Here is a 21,016-nt window from a genome sequence, read left to right on the forward strand (position 1 = left end):
CATCCATATGCCAAAGAATGAAGTCTGATTCTTTCCTCACATCACATACAAATTAACTCAAAATGAATCACAGACATAAGAGCTAAAACTATAAAACTCTTTGAAGAAGACACAGGAGTGATCTTTATTACCTTGAGTTAGGCAGTGGTTTCTAAGATACAACACCAAAGGCACAAGCAACAAAGAAAAAATGTATAAATTGGATTTCAATAAAATTAAAATATTTTATGCTGTAAATGATAACATCAAGAAACTGAAAAGACAACCACCAAAACAGAAGATATTTGTGACTCACCTGTCTGATAAGGAACTTGTATCTAGACTACATAAAGAACACTTACAACTTAATAAAAAGATAAACAACCCAATTTTTAAAATGAACAAAGGTCTGAATGAACACTTCTCCCAGGATATACAAAGTACATGAAAACATGATCTACATCATTACCCATCAGAGAAATGGGAATCAAAACCAAATGAGATATCATTTCATATCCATTAAGGATGGCCGTATCAAAAGACAATAAAAAGCATTAACAGGATGTAGAGAAACTGGAACCTTCATACCTTACTGGTGGGAATGTAAAATGGTGCAGCCACCCTGAAAAACAGTTTGGCAGTTCCTCCAAGTGTTAAACATGGAATTACCCGTATGACCAGCAACTCCCATTCTAGTGATATAACCAAGAGGAGTGAAAACATACATCACACAGAAACTTGTGCATGAATGTTCACGATAATATTGCTTATTTAAGTACTATTTTTTAAATTTATTTATTTATTTATTTTACTCTTGGCCACGTCTGGTCTTAGTTGCGGCACATGGGATCTTCATTGCGGCATGTGGGATCTTTTGTTGCAGTGCGCGGGCTTCTCTCTAGTTGTGACACGTGGGCTCCAGGGTGTGTGGTCTCTGTAGTTTGAAGCATGTGGTCTCTCTAGTTGAGGCACGTGGGCTTAGTTGCTCCACAGCATGTGGGATCTTAGTTCTCCGACCAGGGATCGAACCTGTGTCCCCCTGCATTGGAAGGCAGATTCTTCACCACTGGACCACCAGGGAAGTCCCCATGATAGTATTACTTATTACAGCCAAATGCCCATCAACTGAGGAGAGGATAAATAAAATGTGATGTATCTGTACAAAGTAATACTATTAGACTATAGAAAGTAATGAAGTACTGATACATGCTACAAGATGAATGAACCCTGAAAACATTATGCTAAGTGAAATAAGCAGTCACAAAAGACTACATGCTACATAATGTCCAGAATAGGCAAATTTATTATAGAGACAGAAAGCAGAAGATAAGTAGTTACTTGGGACTGGGGCAGGGAGTGTGGGTGTGTACATGTGCACACGCAGGAATGGAAAATGACTGCGAATAAGCATGGAGTTTCTTTCAGGAGCGACAAAAATGTTCTAAAATTAGATTGTGGTGATTGCATTACTTCATGAATATATGAGAAAGACTGTGAACTGCATACTTGAAGTATAGGTGAACTGTAATGACATGTGAATGAAATCTCAATAAAGATGTTTAAAAATTCTTATCTTAGTCCCTTATTACTTGTGATACACACTGACATTTTCTATTGCATTTCATTTAAAAATACAACACTAGTTGTGATCTCTTAGATTCCTTCTATGACCCACAAATGGGTCAATACTGGCAATTTAAAAAACACCGCCACAGAGTCATCTAACAGTTGAACTGATGGCCACCTTCTCCTACCTAGTAGCAGGATTCATACCATCACATCTCACATCCCAGAAAAAGTCCTACTCTTCCTGGTCATCTATTATTCCCCGAACTGTCATTGTCACACTGTTGTGTATATCCTCCATTTTACCCAATTCCTCATCCCCCACCCCCCAAATCCTTTACTGGACCTTCTGAAATTCCTAATTTGTGACCAGCAAGCAGCCAATTTATACTACCTTTACTATTCCTTCTCATCATCTACCTTCCCTCCAATTCCCCCATTGATTTAGGACGTCAGCAACTGGTTCATAGTATGTACCCTTACTCCTCTCACCATTTGCTGACTTTACCATTCATGCAGACTGACTGACCCCTTTAATACTTCAGCCCCTTTAATTCTTTGGTCTCCTCTTTTCCCTCTATTCCACCTCAGCAGCCCATCCCAAGGCTACCCTGGACATTATCATTGCCAGAAACTATTATAACTGTCAAATCTCTATTTCAAGCATCCCACTCTGACCACCACATTCAATCCTTCTAGTTCTCTTGCTTCATCTGACCACTACCCGCAACAATTCTAATTGAAATTTCCAATACATTGATGCTACCACTTCCTTACTATGCATCCTGACTTCACCTCCTTTCTTGTCCATGTTAGATTTCATGATTCATCACCACTCCTCTATAAGCACTCCCTCTAAAAGCCCTCATTTCCCTCTTCCTTTTCATTAAAAAAAAATGTTCTTAATTAAAAAAATGTTATATTGAAGTACAGTTAATTTACAATATAATATTAGTTTCAGGTGTACAGCACAGTGACTCAGAATTTTTACAGATCATACTCCATTAAAGGTTATTACAAGACAATGGATATAATTCCCTGTGCTATACAATATATCCTTGTTGCTTACCTATTTTACACATAGTAGTTTTTAATCTCTTAAATTCCATACCTCTATCATACCCTTCCTCCCTTCCTTCCCCCTACTGGTAACCACTAATTTGTTTTTTATATCTGTAAGTCTGTTTCTGTTTTGCTATAGACATTCATTTGTTTTCCTTTTTAGATTCCACATATAAGTGATATCATACAGTATTTGACTTCCTCTTTCTGACTTATTTCACTAGCACAATATTCTCTAGGTCCATCCACGCTGCTGCAAACGGCAGAATTCCACTCTTTCATACTGACCTAGTTTTATGTGTCAACTTGGCTGGGCTACAGTCCTGTTATTCAATCAAACACTAATCTAAGTGTTGCTGTGAAGGTACTGTAGATGTGGTTAAAGTCCACAGTTGACTTTAAGTTGATTATCCTCAATAATGTTGGTGCACCTCATCCACTAGCTGAAAGGTCTTAAGAGCACAACTGAGGTTTTCCTAAGGAAGACAAAATTTTGCTTCAAGACTGCAGCATCAGCTCCTGTCCAAGGGATTCTTGCCAGCCTACCCTACAGATTTCTGACTTGTCAGCCCCCATAAATGTGTAAGCAAATGCCTTGAAATTTCTTCATATACACATACATACAATTATATCTCCTACTGATTTCGTTTCTCGAGAGAACTGTGACACCTGGCAAAACCTCACTCCAGAGGAATTGAACCATCTGCCTTACCTGTGCTTGTATCTAACCACATAAATAATGCTGGGGGGGAGGGTAATCTCAAAACCAGGCTCACTGATATCACTTTAAATTCAAGACTTCTAACCATTAAATGAATAATCAATACTTCTTAGCAAACTAATTCAAAGACTCCCATCCTCCTCTGGCCATACCAATCTCAGTGAGAAAACAGAAACCATGAGAGAAGATGAAAGCCAAGAGGATAAGCCTTCATCTTCCAGCCACCAAATTCCCTTGGAAGAACACACAGCTTTTTTGCATTCCCTCCTATCTGATGGAAGACCTCTCTCTTACAAAGGCCAACCTCTCTATTTGTGCTCTCCATCTCCTTTCCTGCATATTCTCCTTTTTACTAACTGGACCGCATATTTTTCTTACCTACCAAACCACATCTCTGTTCCACTTCATAGACGTATTAGAGAAATAACATCTGCAAATTTTCATATAATCTGGAATTAGGGAAAGACTTGCTAACCATGGCATATAATTTAGAAGTCAGTAAAGACTGGTAAGCTTAACTACTAAGGAAAAAAAACAAAAACAACAGCATGACAAAACCATCATAAGCAAATTTAAAAGGCAAATGGTAAATTGGAAAAAATATTTCCAAAAAATAGCACAGAGCTATTTCCCTATAAAAATAAATCCTACAGGGCTTCCCTGGTGGCACAGTGGTTAAGAATCCGCCTGCCAATGTAGGGGACACAGGTTCGAGCCCTGGTCTGGGAAGATCCCACATGCAGCAGAGCAACTAAGCCTGTGTGCCACAACTACTGAGCCTGCACTCTAGAGCCCGCAAGCCACAACTACTGAAGGCCACATGCCTAGAGCCCGTGCTCCGCAACAAGGGAAGCCAATGCATTGAGAAGCCCGCGCACCGCAACGAAGAGCAGCCCCCGCTCGCCTCAACTAGAGAAAGCCCACATGCAGCAACAAAGATCCAACACAGCCAAAAATAAATAAATAAAATTAAAAAAAAAAGAATCCTACAAATCTAAGAGAATGAGTAACAAAGCAATTAAAAAATAGGCAAGGATATAGATAGTTCACAATAAAAATACCAATAGTCCTTAAAAGACGAAAGATGTTTAACCTCACTCATACTGGCAATGAGGAAAGAAGCAGGCATCCTCACACAGGGCTGGTGGAATGTGTAGAAGTGAAACAACCTCTACAGATGGCCCTTCGGTAATATCTATCAAAATTATAAATGCACATACACTCTGACCTAGCAATTCCACTTCTGGAGGTGTATCCCACACATGTCTATACAAGTGTGAAATTATGTATGCACAAGGTAATCCACGGCACCATGGCTTTTGATAGCAAAAGACTGAAAACAACCTAAATGTACCTCAAAAAAGGACTACCTAAATATATGTTACACCTGTAACCTGTATGATGTACGATGACCTGTATGATGTATGATGACCTGTATGGCCTGTATGATGGTGTTACTGACTGAATTTTTGAATCTTCCCCAAATTCTTACGTTGAAGCCCTAACCCCTAGGTAATAACCTAGGTAATCAGGTTTACAAGGTCAATCAATCAGGTCATGAGGATGGGGCCCCCATAATGGGATTAGTGTTGTAAAACGAGGAAGAGAGAGTAGAGCACTCCTTCTTCATGTGAGGACACAGTGAGAAGGTGACATCTGAAAGCCAGGAAGAGTCCTCACCAGGAACCAAATCTCTTGGCACCTTGATCTTGAACTTCCCAGCCTCTAGAACTGTGAGAAATAAATGTCAGTTCTTTAAACCACCCAGTCTATGGTATTTTGTTATAGCAGCCCAAGCTAAGAAAAATGGTATACCATGAAGGTGTTAAAAAAAAAAAAGGATAAGCATGATGTTTATGTACTGATAGGACTAATAAGAAAATCACCTATAAGCTAGACAGTTAAGTTAAAAACAAAAGGTGAAGGGTATGTGCATGGTATGCATCTTACATAAAAAATGGGGGAGGCAGAGGACGTATATATGTAAGATACATAATCCCTCACTGGCAATTCCGAAATCCATAAACCTCTGAGAAATACAAGCTTCTTATAAGTTTAGTACAAACCTATTTGGTGTCAAGCCTGACCAAAAATTCCATAAGACTATTTATAATTTTTATTTATCCTTACTGTACTACTTATGCTTTCAATTCAGAAATATTAATGTGTTTGATTATGGGATGCTACACTACCTCCCACTAGGGATTTTGGATAATATAGCAGACACACTGTATTACCTTTTCACAGTCCTCCCTCCCCGCCCCCCCCCCCCCCCGCAAAAAAACCCCAAACCTTAATTCTGAAATACATCTGGACCAAAGGTTTTGGAAAGGAATTATATACCTGTATATTTATCTGCACACACATAAACGATCTTTGGAAGGATTCACAGGAAACCTAACACTGTTTCCACGCAAGGGAATGGGGTGGCTGGGCTGCACATGGTGGAAAGGAAACTTTTTACTGTATATCTACTTAAATCTTTGGAATTCTGAATCAAAGTGATTATACTACTTAGTCAAAAGATAAATAAAATGTAAATAAACTAAAATCACTAAGACTTCTAAATTCTCAACAGTAACAGACAAAGCCAGATGCTTTGGTTTTTGTTTTGACTGAAAAGTGACCCTGAAGTCACAGGGAGATCTATACAGTGGTGGTTTTCCTTTGTCTCACTTTTGGTTAACCCAAATGGCATTTGAGAGGGAATCACCCTCTCAGGAGCAAGGCAGGGAATGGTGGGTTTCCACTCTCATTAATAGCTTTTAGGAAATAGCAATCTCCTGATGTTTTTGATGCCTCATGCCAAGCAAGGCAGGTGTGCTTGACTGTTTTTCTTTTCTAGTGTCCCCAGAAATATGATGGGGCTCAGGTCTCCCAGCAACAGGAAGCAGTGAAGCCCACACTTCTCAATATCAGAGAAAGGCTTAAGAAAGTCCTCCTACCATAAATCTGGGCTTCCCTGCTGGCGCAGTGGTTGAGAGTTCGCCTGCCGTTGCAGGGGACACGGGTTCGTGCGCCGGTCCGGGAAGATCCCACATGCCGCGGAGCGGCTGGGCCCGTGCGCCATGGCCGCTGAGCCTGTGCGTCCGGAGCCTGTGCTCCGCAACGGGAGAGGCCACAACACTGAGAGGCCCGCGCACCGCAAAAAAAAAAAAGAAAGTACTCCTACCATAAATGTAACCTTCAGTCTTCAGAGCTTCAATACAGTCGAGTTGGAGGACTCCAGTTAACATTTGACTAGCATCTTTTCTACTCCCTATCTTCATACTTTTCATTTACTTATTTTGATGTCCTGTTGTGTTCCAAAATGGATGAGGTGACTATAAGGTTTGCCTTTTCTTCTGATTTAGATTTTGACTAATCTGTACCACACTCTCAACTTTAACCAGAAATCAAGAGAGAAGACATCTCGCTTTTTGTGGTTTATCTAGTCAGTATATTTTAAAAGGCAGGGCTAGAGATGTATGGTTCAAAAGTCCCCAAATGCCCCAACATCCAGCTCTCAGGCCTGATGCCTAAGAAATTCCCAATGAAATGCCTAACAATACTTTCTTGTATTAGGACATAAATGGCACTTATGTTTGTTCTTGTCTCCCGTCAAGTTATACTCATTGAACATAGAGACTGACTTCGACTTCCTGTGGCCCCTACATCACTTAATACCTGGTTTGGTATAGAGTGGCTTCTCAATAAATGCTGCCTGTGCAAACCCAGCATCATCTCATAGTTGCTGCCTGCAAGAAGGAGCAAGAAATTTGATGTACCAATATAACCACAGAAATACTACACAGAAAACTGAGAAAAACATAGAAAAGAAAGATAATATTTCCAGATGCTACTTAATAACCTCTAAAAAATGAACTGTTGTGATTACCCAATCTCCACAAATCTGCAATTTTCACACAGAGTCAAAGATTTCAGTAAGATTAAATTTAAAAGATGGGGCTTCCCTGGTGGCGCAGTGGTTGAGAGTCCGCCTGCCGATGCAGGGGACACGGGTTCGTGCCCCGGTCCGGGAAGATCCCACATGCCGTGGACCGGCTGGGCCCGTGAGCTATGGCCGCTGAGCCTGCGCGTCCGGAGCCTGTGCTCCGCAACGGGAGAGGCCACAACAGTGAGAGGCCCGCGTACCGCAAAAAAAAAAAAAAAAAAAAAAAATTTAAAAGATGAACAGTGTTCACAGCTCCTGGATTCCCATTCCTTTAGAGATCTGTCAAAATAAACCTACGAAAGCTTAAGCAATTCTCTGCAGTGGGAGAGGTAAACGTGGCAAAACTTTGTGTTAGAGAATGTGGCAAATTTTCCCTTTAATATTCCTTTGGGAACATTTCCAAATTTTAAAGCAGAGAGGATTACTGATCCAAATGTTAAATCATTTCAGTCAATTCAGATTAGATGACACAATCAAATTTTAAATAAACCCCCAGAGATGCAGAGGGGAAAAAAAACTGGTATATTCTGGAGAATTTGAATGTATACTGTACATCAAATTGGTTTTAAATTTACTTGGCATTTTGCATTTGTTCCAAGTTAAAAATAATTAGTGATAATAATAGCTAAAATTTCCTTAATACTTAAATCTAGTGTTCCAGGTACTGTAGCTGCAGTACCTAATTTAATCCTCATAGCCCTATGAGACTATGTGCTATTATTATTTTCATTTGACAGATAATAAAACAGGCTGAAAGATGTTACAAAACCTGAACTAGCCTACGCCATACAGTTAATTAAATTTGGAGCATGGATTGTAACTCAGGGCTGACTCTGTAACATCCATGCTAGCAGCCACTATTAAGTTTGGGCACCTTAACTTTCTAAAGAATTGGCAGATTTTAACCAAACCTGATGCATTTACAAAGGGTAAGAGGAGACGTAGGCATATATTTACACTATATTTGCTGTATTGTCATACAACCCAACACCCTGAAAAAGAATGGCAGTTAATAAGTTCTCTAAAAGGCCTTATACACATTCACACCCACATATAATTTTAAAAATTGAATTTCAATAAAATTTAGCCTGCCCAGAGACTTGGGGTAGGCTTGTGTTCATTTGTGAAAAGCCCTCTCATAATCTTTTAAAAGAACATAAATTCACTGTTTAGATATGCCTTAAGTTTATCCCTGACCATAAGCTTAAGGCTAATAAACTCTTCACTTTCACATTTTCCACTAAGTATCTGAAAGCACGAAGTCTCATTAGTAAGCATGGTGCTGTGGAATGAGTAAAAGCTTTTTATTTGATTTTTAAGAATAGATATTACAGAAAATATTTGATTCAATAATTTTCTCTGTTTCTGTTTCCTTTTGTAATCACAAAGGTCTAATTTTCATTGCTATTCTTTTTTTTTTTTTTTTTGCGGTACGTGGGCCTCTCACTGTTGTGGCCTCTCCCGTTGCGGAGCACAGGCTCCGGACGCGCAGGCTCAGCGGCCATGGCTCACGGGCCCAGCCGCTCCGCGGCATGTGGGATCTTCCCGGACTGGGGCACGAACCCATGTCCCTTGCATCGGCAGGCGGACTCTCAACCACTGCGCCACCAGGGAAGCCCTCATTGCTATTCTTGACATGGCATTCTGGTATCACCCAAGAAGGACTCTTTTTGTCCCCATATATTTTCTGAAGAACCACCTATCTGAGGAACAACCCTTCTATTAAAAAAAAAAAAAAGAGTTCCAACAGCCTCAGTTTACACTTCTAGCCACTTGTCCACAACTCTAGAGCTTGCTGATGACAAAGTCCAGATGACAGAACTGAGAAGTGAACCTAGGTCTGATTCCTGGACAGGTCTATTTCCACCTACTTCCCTGATTGATAGGATAGCTTATTTTAATACTCCTGTCACCTTTTACGTAGTAAAGTTTATTGACTCAGAACTCATTTCTGAAATCAAAACTCAAGTTAATCTGCATTAGAGCAAGAAGACAGAGCTGTAAATGTTCATGTAAAGAACTCATGACTAAAACAATAAGCTTCATAGCTCACAGATATAGGCAAATGACATATATCTAAAGTTATGTTGCTATAATGACTTCCTTGAACTACATGAATCAGAAAAGACTACTATCCATACCACTGACTTGACCAGAGACCTCTAGACAGCTGGCATCTAAGTATCAGACATTATTTTATACACATGCGACGAAGCATCTCAATTATCTAGATGACTCAAATATGTCAAAACTCAACTCACTGACAAAGACATGAAGAATCGGGCATCTATTAAACAAGCTCTTAATTACCACTAGGAAGTTTGTGACTAGTCATGTAATAAATTACTTCAAGTTGTTTCACTGAGCATTGAGTATCATCACAAGGTTATTTCCATAATATTAGGTATTGAGCAAACAGTTAAGATTATAACTTCATTAATTTTGGGAGAATTCATTCTTAAACTAATTTCTTTCCAACTGGCCTTTCTCCCAGGATATAAAGGAATACGAAGGATATAGTTTCCTACTCTGCCAGGACACTTAAAGGGAGCCCTTTTCAAATTCATTACTGGAATATACTTACTAACAGAATCAGTGCTATCTCTTCCTTTAAAGCTAATGTAGAGTGAGATGGGGAGTGACTGCTAATAAGTATGGGGTTTACTGAAAAAGCTGTTATTTTTTAAAACCAACAGAATTTATAAAACAAAGCAAAAAAAAAAACTATGGTTTGACACATGTATAGCCTGACAGTGAGGATTTGTATCAGTAACCCTTACTGGAAGCTGACATAGGTAAAGCAGTAAAGTTTAGTATCTCAAGACTTTCATCCCTTATCTTAACAAAGTACCATTTTATTTCTTTATTTGTACTCTAAATCAGAGAATAATAAGCTCATCTCAAATTCTTTCATATCCAAAGCAAATGCTAAAACGTATTAAGTGGGAAAGAGATGTAATATAGATAAATTAATATTATTTTGAGTTTTAGGCCCATATGCCTCACCAATAGTATTAGTACAAGGAAGAATTTAAAATTAAACATTTCTAATAAAACTTAAAAAAAAAAACTTCTAGGCAATGTGTTTCCTTTGTTCTAACTTATCCACTTAAAAAGGAGTATTCAGGGCTTCCCTGGTGGCACAGTGGTTGAGAATCTGCCTGCTAATGCAGGGGACACGGGTTCGTGCCCTGGTCTGGGAGGATCCCACATGCCGAGGAGCAACTAAGCCCGTGAGCCACAACTACTGAGCCTGCGCGTCTGGAGCCTGTGCTCCACAACAAGAGAGGCCGCTCTCTAGTAGGTCTGTGTCTTTATTCCTGTCTTACCCCTAGGTTCTTCATGACATTTTTTTTTCTTAAATTCCATATATATGTGTTAGCATACGGTATTTGTCTTTCTCTTTCTGATTTACTTCACTCTGTATGACAGACTCTAGGTCTATCCACCTCATTACAAATAGCTCAACAGACTTGAAGATATGGGGAGGGGGAAGGGTGAGCTGTGACAAAGCAAGAGAGAGGCATGGACATATAAACACTACCAAATGTAAGGTAGATAGCTAGTGGGAAGCAGCCGCATAGCACAGGGAGATCAGCTCGGTGCTTTGTGACCACCTAGAGGGGTGGGATAGGGAGGGTGGGAGGGAGGGAGACGCAAGAGGGAAGAGATATGGGAACATATGTATAACTGATTCACTTTGTTATAAAGCAGAAACTAACACACCATTGTAAAGCAATTATACCCCAATAAAGATGTTAAAAAAAATAAAGTACGATCAACACACACACACAAAAAAAAAACAAGAAAGGACGTGATAGTGAGTGGCCCCCGCTTGCCACAACTAGAGAAAGCCCTCGCACAGAAACGAAGACCCAACACAGCAAAAATAAATTAATAAACTCCTACCCCCAACATCTTAAAAAATAAATAAATAAAAATAAAAAGGAGTACTCGGAAACTTTTCAAGTAATATTCACAAAAGGATAAATGCAATCATTTTAGACCCTGTTGAAATATCACTCTGTGTGTGTCTGTGTGTGCATACATATCACACACAGACACACACACATACTAAAAAAATATTTTAGACAAGGTTTAATTTTAGGATAGCCAATCGTTTAGAAGTGATAGGAAAAAAAACATTAATACTGAAGTGATTCAAAAGCCCCTACTGTCGGGACAGATAATATATATGAACTGATCATTTAGCCATCTGGAAGTGACAGTTTGCAGGAGGCTTCCAAAACTTTACAGAGAACATTAAACATTTTTTGTTAAGGCTTCAGTTTAGATATTATCGATTATAAAGAGCTTTTCATCAATCTGATTTTTATTGAACACTTACTATATTCCAGGCTAGGTGCTAGAGACACAGATGCAAGGCAGGTCTGTCCTCAAGGAAGGCACATTTTGATTGCTTGCTTATGTCAGATACAGCACTAAACATGTTAACTGACAGCATATGACCTCCTAGGCTTAACCCACAGCAGGGGATTCTGAAGTAAACGTTACAAGTGACTGTAAGGAAATACATAAAAGCTGTTGTACATTTAGACCAAATCTAACTCTACTTCCTAACATGTATAACATTACGCTAGAAGTTCCAGATATACTAGTAAAAAATAGTAAAATGACCCAAAGTATTAACTATACCTTCTTTAACACATATCACTTATACAATCGTCTCATTTAAAGGTACATCTATTATATCTCAGTCAAAGTATCTTCTTCCATTAAAGGATATTTCTCTTTACCCTCAAACTCTCATCTGGGTACAACACTGAACAGTTGCTAAATGAATGAATGAAATAAACAGATGTTCTAATTACCAAGGAAGTACTTGCTAGATGCTTATCTCAAAACACAATGGACTGACAGACCAGAATTCTACTGTAAAGATCACTGAATTGCAGAGGCAAAAATAGTAACCACTGGACATTGTCTGTTACCATGCAGTCAACGTGTTAAATTGACAGTAAATATATGACGGGAAACTTTCAGAAATTAAAATGAAAAGTGTTCATCACAGTACTTTAAAACAGATTTGGCTCCCATCGAAGGACTGGGAACTCAAGTCCAAGACAAAGAGAAGGGAGGGTAGGGTGAAAAAGTCAAAAGGTCACCACCGAATGACCCTCAAGAGAAATGCGCGCTGACCACTGAAGCTCGCGCCGAGCTTGACGGACACCTCCTGCCCAAGCTACGGGCCCGGGCTCTTCCTCGCAGCCCGGAGCTGAAGGCCACCCCAGCCTCTTTCGCCGCCGCCGCCTGCGTTCGCCCAGAATATCAGCACAAAGAAACCACCGAGAAACAAAACGCTGTCCCCGTGGGCGCCGGGCAGGCGTCGGGACCGGGCCACCGGAGCGCTCTCTGCGGCTGCCCGCCGCCGGAGGAGGTAGCCGGGGCGGAGCGGGCCGCCTAGGCGCCTCCGTCCGGACCTTCGTCGAAGTGTTTCAGAACTTGCCACCCACCTCCCGCTCCATTTTCCCCTCCCGACGTGAACGCGGGACCCGCGCTCCGCGCGAGGAGGGCGCGCGAGGACCCACGGGCGGAGCTGGGGCGGGGGTCGGCCGGGACGCGCCTGGGTCCAGCAGCCCCACGCCCACTGGCCGGCCCCCGCCACCCCAGCTGCTATTGTTCCCGCGCCGCCCCCGCCGGCCGCGCGCCCCCCGCCCGCCGCGCGCTCCCGCCCCCACTCCCGGGAGGGGGTCAAGGCTGAGGAGAGGCGGTGGCGGGAGCACAATAACAAACACGGCGGGGCCGCCGGCCGCCCCGGCCCTGCGGCACTGACCGCACTCACCCGGCAGCGCAACGAATGGCGACAGGAAAGCCCGGCGGCGGGAACCGGCGCCGTCTTGGAGGTCGCCGTGGCCGTTACCCAGCGCTGCTCGCGGCTCCACGCTCCGGGCCGCGTCGTCCGGCCTCGGCCCCTCCGCTGAGTAACAGGGACGCGGGCCGTCACCGCGCACGCCCGCTCACGTCATCGCGCAGGGCCCCGCCTCCGCGCTTCGCGAGAGCCCCCACGGGGCGGAGCAGCCCCGGGGCCCGGATTTCGGGGGCGGAGCCCGAAGCCCAGGGGCGGGGCTACTGCAGGGGGCCGGGAGGACTTGCGGAGGTCACCTGGAGGTGGAGCTGCGGGGAGAGCCTTCGAGAGCGTCTGAGAGCAGATTGTGAGGGGCGTGGCGGGAAGATGGAGGGGGTGGAGACTTGCTCCTGGCACGTGGCGGCGTGTGGCCTGAGCCCCCGCATCTGTACGGGGGCAGTACCCTAGTCCCAGCCAAAGCCTCACGGGCTCCTCGCCCCAGGGTTTGACGGTCAGGTGCGATTGAGGCAGACCCGCCCCCGCATCAGGCACTTTCGGCCCGGGCTCACACCTGAGAGACGAAAACCTCTCTACCATGACTGACAATACGTTACATTCTGAGAACACCTGCTTCGGGCCCAGCAATCCTTAAGCAAATATTAGCCACTTGGAAAAAGCTGCCTCCTGTTTTCTCCAAATCCACTTCCTACAAAAGTCCATGCACTACCCTATTTGTCTCTGGGCCCTGCAAAGCATGTATATGTTAGTTACAGAAGTGACAAATTGGCAAGCCCTTAAATATCTGACGAGTGGAAAGATGTCTAAATCACATACATGCTTGCAATAGAATACATTTTAGCAATTTAAATGCCATGTGTTCAAGGGATTCTGAACCACACAGGAAAATGTTCATCATGCATCGCTAAGAGAAAGAAGCAAGTCTATATACAGAATGATCCTACTTATATAAATACTATATATACATTGAAAAAACCTGGAAAGAACCATGGCAAATTATTTTAACAGTAGTTCATCACTGGACTGTGAATTGTTCTCTTTTATATTTTGAGTATTTTTCCATGGTTTCCAAATTATGTTCATAATCAGAAAAAAGTATATTACTTTAATCATGAATAATACATATTTGTTGAATAAATGAATTAATTCAGGTAGACTACTTCCATGTCATGTTGGGCTGACCTGTTTCTAGTGATTCTGAAATGAAACATAAATGTGAGTGTTCATTTCTTCATTCTCTCCCTAATTCCTCCCTCTCTCTCAGACTTCTTTATTTGCTTCCTTTATTTCTCAAATAAATATTTATTACATGCCCACTCTGTGCCAGGTACTGAGCTAACACTGGCAATAGGATGGAGCTTACAGACTTAATCACTGTAATATAGAAATAATAACAGTAAACCAATGCAAAATGATCCCTGCATTATAATACAAATTGATATGGATACATAGTATTATGGAACCAATTGATAGAATTAATAATGCCTAGAAAGTCTTCCTTGAGGAACTGCCTCTTGAGCTGAGAATAAATTCAACTAGGCAAAAAATATTTCAGACAGAGGCAACTTAGTGTGCAAGGGTTATATGATGACAGGGAGCATGGTTAGTTGGAGAAATTGAGGAAAAGACCAGTGCTGCTTGAAAAGCAAGGAGGAAGGAGCTATGAGATGAAGTTTGGAATATTGGAAAAGGACCAAACCTAGTGCAGCCATACTACTCATGTTGAAAATCTTGTCTTTATCCTAAGTGCAATGGGAAGCACCTGACATGCTTCAGCAAAGCGGGTAGCATGGTCAGAATGGCATCTTGAAAAGATTCCTTGTTAGAAGGAGGCCAGGTTGACATAGGAGTAGTCTAGATGGCAGATGGTGTAGGCTTGGTCTAGGGTGATGGTCATGGAAACAGTAAGAGGAAGGTTCTGAGCGCCCTTTAGGAGATCCAGTGCATAGGACTTGGTGATGGATTAAGTGGGCAGTGAAGGAAAGGGAGTCATCAAGGAAAAGTCATGTTTCTTGCATGTGGCCAAAAGTGGTTGTGGGTGCTGGTTCACTGAGATGGGAATCTTGGAAGAGGACGGGATTGAGTGGAAAGATTGTGAGAGCAGATAGCTTGAAGGCTTCTGATCTGCACAAAAGAGAGGCCAAGTTAACAGTCGGGTATATAGAGCTGGACTCAGGTGGATAAGAGAAGAATCATTGACAGATAGTGATTACTTGCACCCTTGGGTGTGGATGAGTTAGCCTAGGCCTGAGGGAAGGAGGGTGCTGAGCAAGAAGAAAAGAGGGCCAAGAGCCAGGTTTAAGGAACTTCAGCATTAAATGGATACAACAAAAGATGAGCCTGAGAAGGGGCTGCCAGGAGGTAGATGGAAAACCAGGTGAGAGTGATTCAAGAAGGAGTGATCAATAATATCAAAAAAAGAGGAGGCTTAAAATCCTGGAGCACTTAGATTCAGAAGTAGTTTAGAGTGGGCTCAGGAATGAATGGGACATTGAAAATTGAGATGGTGGATACTGATGAGTCAGGCAGTGGAGGAAGACAAGCATATTTTATATCTGATAGGAAGACTGTTGAGAGGGAAGGGTAGAATAGAAGGAAAAGGGGCTTTCCTGGTGGCGCAGTGGTTAGGAATCCACCTGCCAATGCAGGGGACACAGGTTTGATCCCTGGTCCAGGAAGATCCCACATGCCACAGAGCAACAAAGCCCTTATGCCACAACTACTGAGCCTGCGCTCTAGAGCCTGTGAGCCACAACTACTGAGCCCATTTGCCACAACTATTGAAGCCCGTGCTCTGCAACAAGAGAAGCCACAGCAATGAGAAGCCCACGCACCGCAACGAAGAGTAGCCCCAGCTTGCCGCAACTAGAGAGAGCCCGCGTGCAGCAAAGAAGACCCAACGCAGCCAAAAATAAATAAATAAATTTATTAAAAAAAAAGAAGAGAAGGAAAAAGCATGAGTGTAAATTTCCTGGGAGAGCAGGGTAGGGGCATGGAGGGGTGGAGGTTGTGTGATTGGACATGAAGGTGGAAGTATTGACAAGTACCTCCTACTCCCCACCAGATAATATTAAACACCTGGAGGTAACAAAAGACAATCAGAGCAGTTGTGAAGTGAGGGGTATTGCAGAACAGCTCCCAATTTTCATGCCTAGTTCTGTAATGCTATTAACCACCTCTCTTTCTTTCCACGGGAAGAGCTTCTGATTTAGCATCAGCCTTCCACTGTCAGCTTCCTATTATCTACATCTAGAAGGGACATCCTGCATGTTTATGTATGTATATGTGCATGTGTGTGATTTCAGAAGGCATTTCACTACTTGTGATTGAATGTAATCACCTCTGATGTTCTGCAAATTCAAAATCGTTTTTGTAACCCAGGCGCGGCTCTGGGCCTCCTTCTTCCTTCTCATGGCATTGTTCCTTGTTAACTGATTGTGGTACCTTGTGAACCTATTGAGGGCTGACTCTGAAAAAGAGGAAGAGCTGAGGAATTCTTTCATTATTAACTTTTTTTCTCAAGTTCTGCCCCTACCTCCCAAGTGTAGATACACCTATGCTAAATTGCCCTCTCTCCATCCACATCCAGATATTGAAGATATTCAATATTTATCCCCCGGAGAAAAAGACAAAGGGAATTGAGTGGGAGGGAAAGAATATGTCGTTGAAGTTCTGTAACAATAAAATCCTTGCTGTTGTCTTAAATAAATATATATTTAGGATCAGATCTCGCAACAAGGATTCTGTGCCTCATTTACAATCCTTTCACCTACAGTCTCTTCCAGCCCAGTGGAATTTTGCCATTTGTACCTCTGGTACCGCAGAAAATTTGTCTAGGTCCCATGGCAGAGAGAAGAGAGCCCCTCATTACTGGCCCCTCTCCCTTGGTAGTTTTAGGGAGGATAATCTCCATTGCACCTCCATCTCCATATCAGTCTCCATCTTCATCCCCACCTCCATCTCCATCTCTGTCTCTACCTCCATTTCTGCCTTCATCTCCATCTCCACCTCCATGGCTCCCTCCCTTACCTTTCAGATGTAAAACTCATGTTAGATTGGCTGGCATTCAGAAAATGACCCTTTAGCAGGGAGACCCCTATGAACTCCCAACCTCTGCCAAAAGTCCCTACCATTCTGATAAATTTAGAAAGTCTCTTTGTGGTGTTATTGGGTAGCAAGAAGGAGATTCTGGCATTACTTTAGAGTTAAGAGTCATTGTCTTCAGGTGGCAGGATTCTGAGCCCCTCAGGAAGCAAAAGCATTGCTAGAAGAGGTGTTTTCCTGCTACTGCCTTGCAGAGGCCTCTGGCAGGACAGGATTTGTCTCCTGTCCCTGACTCCAGAGGTGATCTGAAGTCCTGCAGTGGTCCTGAGAAGATGTTCTTTCTTCTAGAAAGCAGAAGTTACGAAGCCACCTGGTAAAGGAATTTCAACAGCTCCTTTAGGCTGTTCCTGAAGCAGATTCCCACACAAAAACATCCCTGCTTCTGTGGCTAAGTTTCATTGCCCCTCACGCCCAAACTAGCAGGATTAATTCTCAGCTGAGCGTTGACATAGCTGTACCAGCCTGGCCAGCTCGAGGCTCGTTGTGGGGCTAAGAAGAGGGCAGAGGAGAGTAAGGTTTCTGTCTTGGGGAGAGGAGAGTAAGGTTTCTATCTATCTTGGGGAGAGGCAGGGGGAAATGCCATAACCCTTCAAGGAAAGGCCCTTTTAAATGAAAGACAACTGCACAGGGAAGAAAGTGAGTATTCTTACCTGAATCCAAGGCAGTTTATGCTCCAACTGAAGCTTGAGGGATAAACAATGCAGCATAAATAGGGAAGAAATTTATTTCTGGAGGTGCTAAGTCATGAAGACTGGGTAAGTTCTCAGACCCAGCCCACTTTCCCCATCCCCCTTGCAGTGTTCTATTTCCTTGTAAAGTGTGTTTGGTAAATGTCAGCCTATGCAGAGCAGAAAGCAGAATTTCCCTTCCCTTGGAATCAGCAGGAGCAATAGGGATGTCACAGATATCTTCTCAAAGGCAGGGCCATGGCATGAGGTTTTCTCTATCACCAAGCAATCGAGCAGGCTCTACCAAGCAAAGCTGTGCCCACGAAGAGAGGAGGACCATCCTGTTTGGATCCCCTTTTGTGGGCACATACCCACATACTTAGAGAAGATAGGACCATACAGACTGACAGATTCAAATACATGGCTCACTCTACCCTCACAGCAGGGTGTGGCATCAGGATCTAGGAGGTAGAATTCCCCCATTGTTTCAGAGGTCAGCAGCCCTGAGAGGGAGACTGGACAGGGCTCAAAGAAGCGAGCCAAAGAGAAAACAAGTATCAAGAGCTGGCCTATGGGGCAGAGATTTTAACTACAAAAGAAAAACAACTACACAGAAACAAAAATCCCCCTGAAGAGACTAGACAAGGTACTAGATTTCTCCTCACCCCAAACGGTTCTATTATACAAGCTTATGGATCTGAGTGAAGAAGTGCTAGAGTACCAGGTAAATGGTGAGTTCAAGGATTCTTGAGTGGTACTAAGTTGCCATCAAAAGCCAGGATTCAAAATGGCATAAGTGTGGACATTTCTCTAGAATCCTTGTCAACTCAGAGAAATAGAGACAACACTTGGAGGGGGTATCCAGGAGCTGGGGTTTTCTTGGGCATGTTGAATGTAAAGGTGGAGGGCAAGGAAATTGAAAGTATTCCTGGGAGGATCAGGATAAGGACTGTGGGGTCCAGACTGGGCAAGAAGGACAGTGAGGCCGGTTGAGGCCAGATAGATTGGGGCAAAATCCACACAAGGAGCAAGGGTTTTCGGTACTTTAGGACTGAGAATGGCTCTCAATGCACATAAGGGCATGCCAGAGGGAGATGGCCAGAGACGAATTTGAGGAGACGTCGTAGCTTGTTTCCAACATAAAGCAGCCCCTAGGCACGTTCACCACTGTGAATGGTTAGTCTAAAGCAGAATTAAAGATCACTCAGAGTGAGTAGTCAAGGAACTGTTAGCCTTTTGTCCCAGGTTGTCCAGGATGGGCCCAGTTTACACCTGTGGCCCCAGTGTAATTACTAATAGTGCTTCCCATACTTTCAAAAGTCTCCAGATTTGAATGACTAAATTCAATGGCAGCGAGAGTAGTAGAAGCAGCAGCAGTGGTGGCAGCAATGGCCATGGCCCAGGAGCGAGGAGGGAATCTGCATGAGGGCAGGGCTGGGACCCCAGGGAGAGGCGCCTTCCCATCAGTCTCCAGAGCCCATCCCTGGGGCATCTGCAGAAATATGAATTCTTTGGCCTGAAGTCAAGGACAGACACTGCCCATACTCAGGCAGATAACTTTGTTAGCTACAAAATTGTACTTTTTTAGAAAATAAAAATGCAACATAGACATTGCAGTAAAGCATATCAGGGAATTATTAGAGTTCTTCAAAGAGTTTAGATTACCTGGTTTTGAAAACTGCTGCAACATGGCAAAGCAAATATCTACAAGCTTAGAAATAGAAATTAAGATTAAGGATTATTTTATTCAACGGAAAAGAATACCATTTTCATATGAAGCTGCAGATGAACCAATTATTAATGAGGAAGACACTTTTAAGATTAATTTTTCCCTGTAATTGATGATACAGCAATACAGCAATAATGCACAAATAGCTGTTTTGAAATATACATAAATCATGAAGCTACTTTGGTTTCTTGTTCAACTTGCACAAGTTACAAAAGATGTCAGAGGAAATATTAAAATGGCATTGCATAAATTTACATTTAAAATTATAAGATTTACATAAAACTGAGTTAAATTTTTTTAGAAAATCTTTTCCTTAGTAATCATTATTTCCAGATATACTAAAATTTATATTTTTACATCATTTATGAGAAATTTATCCTGATGTTATCACAGCCTATAAAATACTCTTAATAGCACAAGCAGCCATTACATCTGTAGAAGGATCCTTCTCAAATTTTGGTTTTTTGTTTTTATTTATTTATTTTTTTGCCACACTGCGTGGCTTGCAGGATCTCAGTTCCCCGACCAGGGACTGAATCCCGGGCTGCCCGGGAATCCTAGCCACTAGGCCACCAGGGAACTCCCCTCAAATTTTAAAAGTATCAAAAATTATTTGTGATCTTCACTTGCCAAGAGTAACTGATGTCATTTTCAATTATATCAATTGAAAGTTGATTTTTAAAACGTTGTTAAAACTATAAATTTTGATGCCATGACAAATAAATTTGAAGAAAAGTGAGCCAGAAAAATATCATGATCAATCAAGATACCATAATAACAAAGTATTATATTCACTATAAAAATTATGATACCAAATATAAGTAATATGAAATAATATAAAATTATGACAGCAAAAATACAATCTTTTTTGTAATTTGTAGGTTTATGCTGTTACTCATGAATCATTATTACCCTTATTACATTTTATGAGTCGTAAACTACTTTAAAAGAAAAAGATTTGTATTTTAGTACCTTTAATGATATTTTTGCTTTCCTGCTTTTTGCACAAGGGGCCTCCTGTTCTCATTTTGTCCTGGGTCTGCAATTATAATAGTTGGTCCTGCCTTGGTCATTGAATTTACCCAGAATGTTGATATGGGATAGAAACATTCCCAAATACGTTGTGAATGTCAGGAAATAAGGAAATGGCAGAAGGAAGCCTGGCAAAGGAATAGTAGACCCCTTAAAACAGCAGGGCTTGGGCCATGGGGAATGAGAGCCTGCACTTGCTGTGAGGGCTGAAAAGGCAGTCTTCAGGGAGGCCAAGGGCAGTTGAGGTAAGGAGGGGAGAAGTGTCTCTATGGAATCCCTGGAGGGAGGGGGTCATTGTTGTTGATTGGTTTGTTTCCCCTCAGCAAGGTTCAAGTGAAGGTGGAGACAGGGGAGATGAATCCCACATGCTCAACTTCAAGCAAGGAATTACCTCAAG

General features: G+C 42.2%; 1 protein-coding gene across 5 annotated transcripts in view; it reads right to left on the bottom strand.

Annotated features, from left to right (window-relative positions):
• The window catches only part of MAPK8 (mitogen-activated protein kinase 8), a 104,027-nt gene extending 90,806 nt beyond the window's left edge, over positions 1-13,221 (bottom strand). For 3 of the 5 annotated variants that reach the window (XM_019925712.3, XM_033842540.2, XM_019925713.3), the window contains exon 1: positions 13,066-13,221. The gene's annotated coding sequence lies outside the window, so the exon portion shown is untranslated. The remainder of the gene's footprint in view (positions 1-13,065) is intronic. The other 2 variants (XM_019925715.3, XM_073793360.1) reach the window with 2 other exon arrangements.
• Positions 13,222-21,016: the final 7,795 nt, after the last annotated feature.

Source organism: Tursiops truncatus, chromosome 16 (assembly GCF_011762595.2).
Source record: "Tursiops truncatus isolate mTurTru1 chromosome 16, mTurTru1.mat.Y, whole genome shotgun sequence".
NCBI lineage: Eukaryota > Metazoa > Chordata > Mammalia > Artiodactyla > Delphinidae > Tursiops > Tursiops truncatus.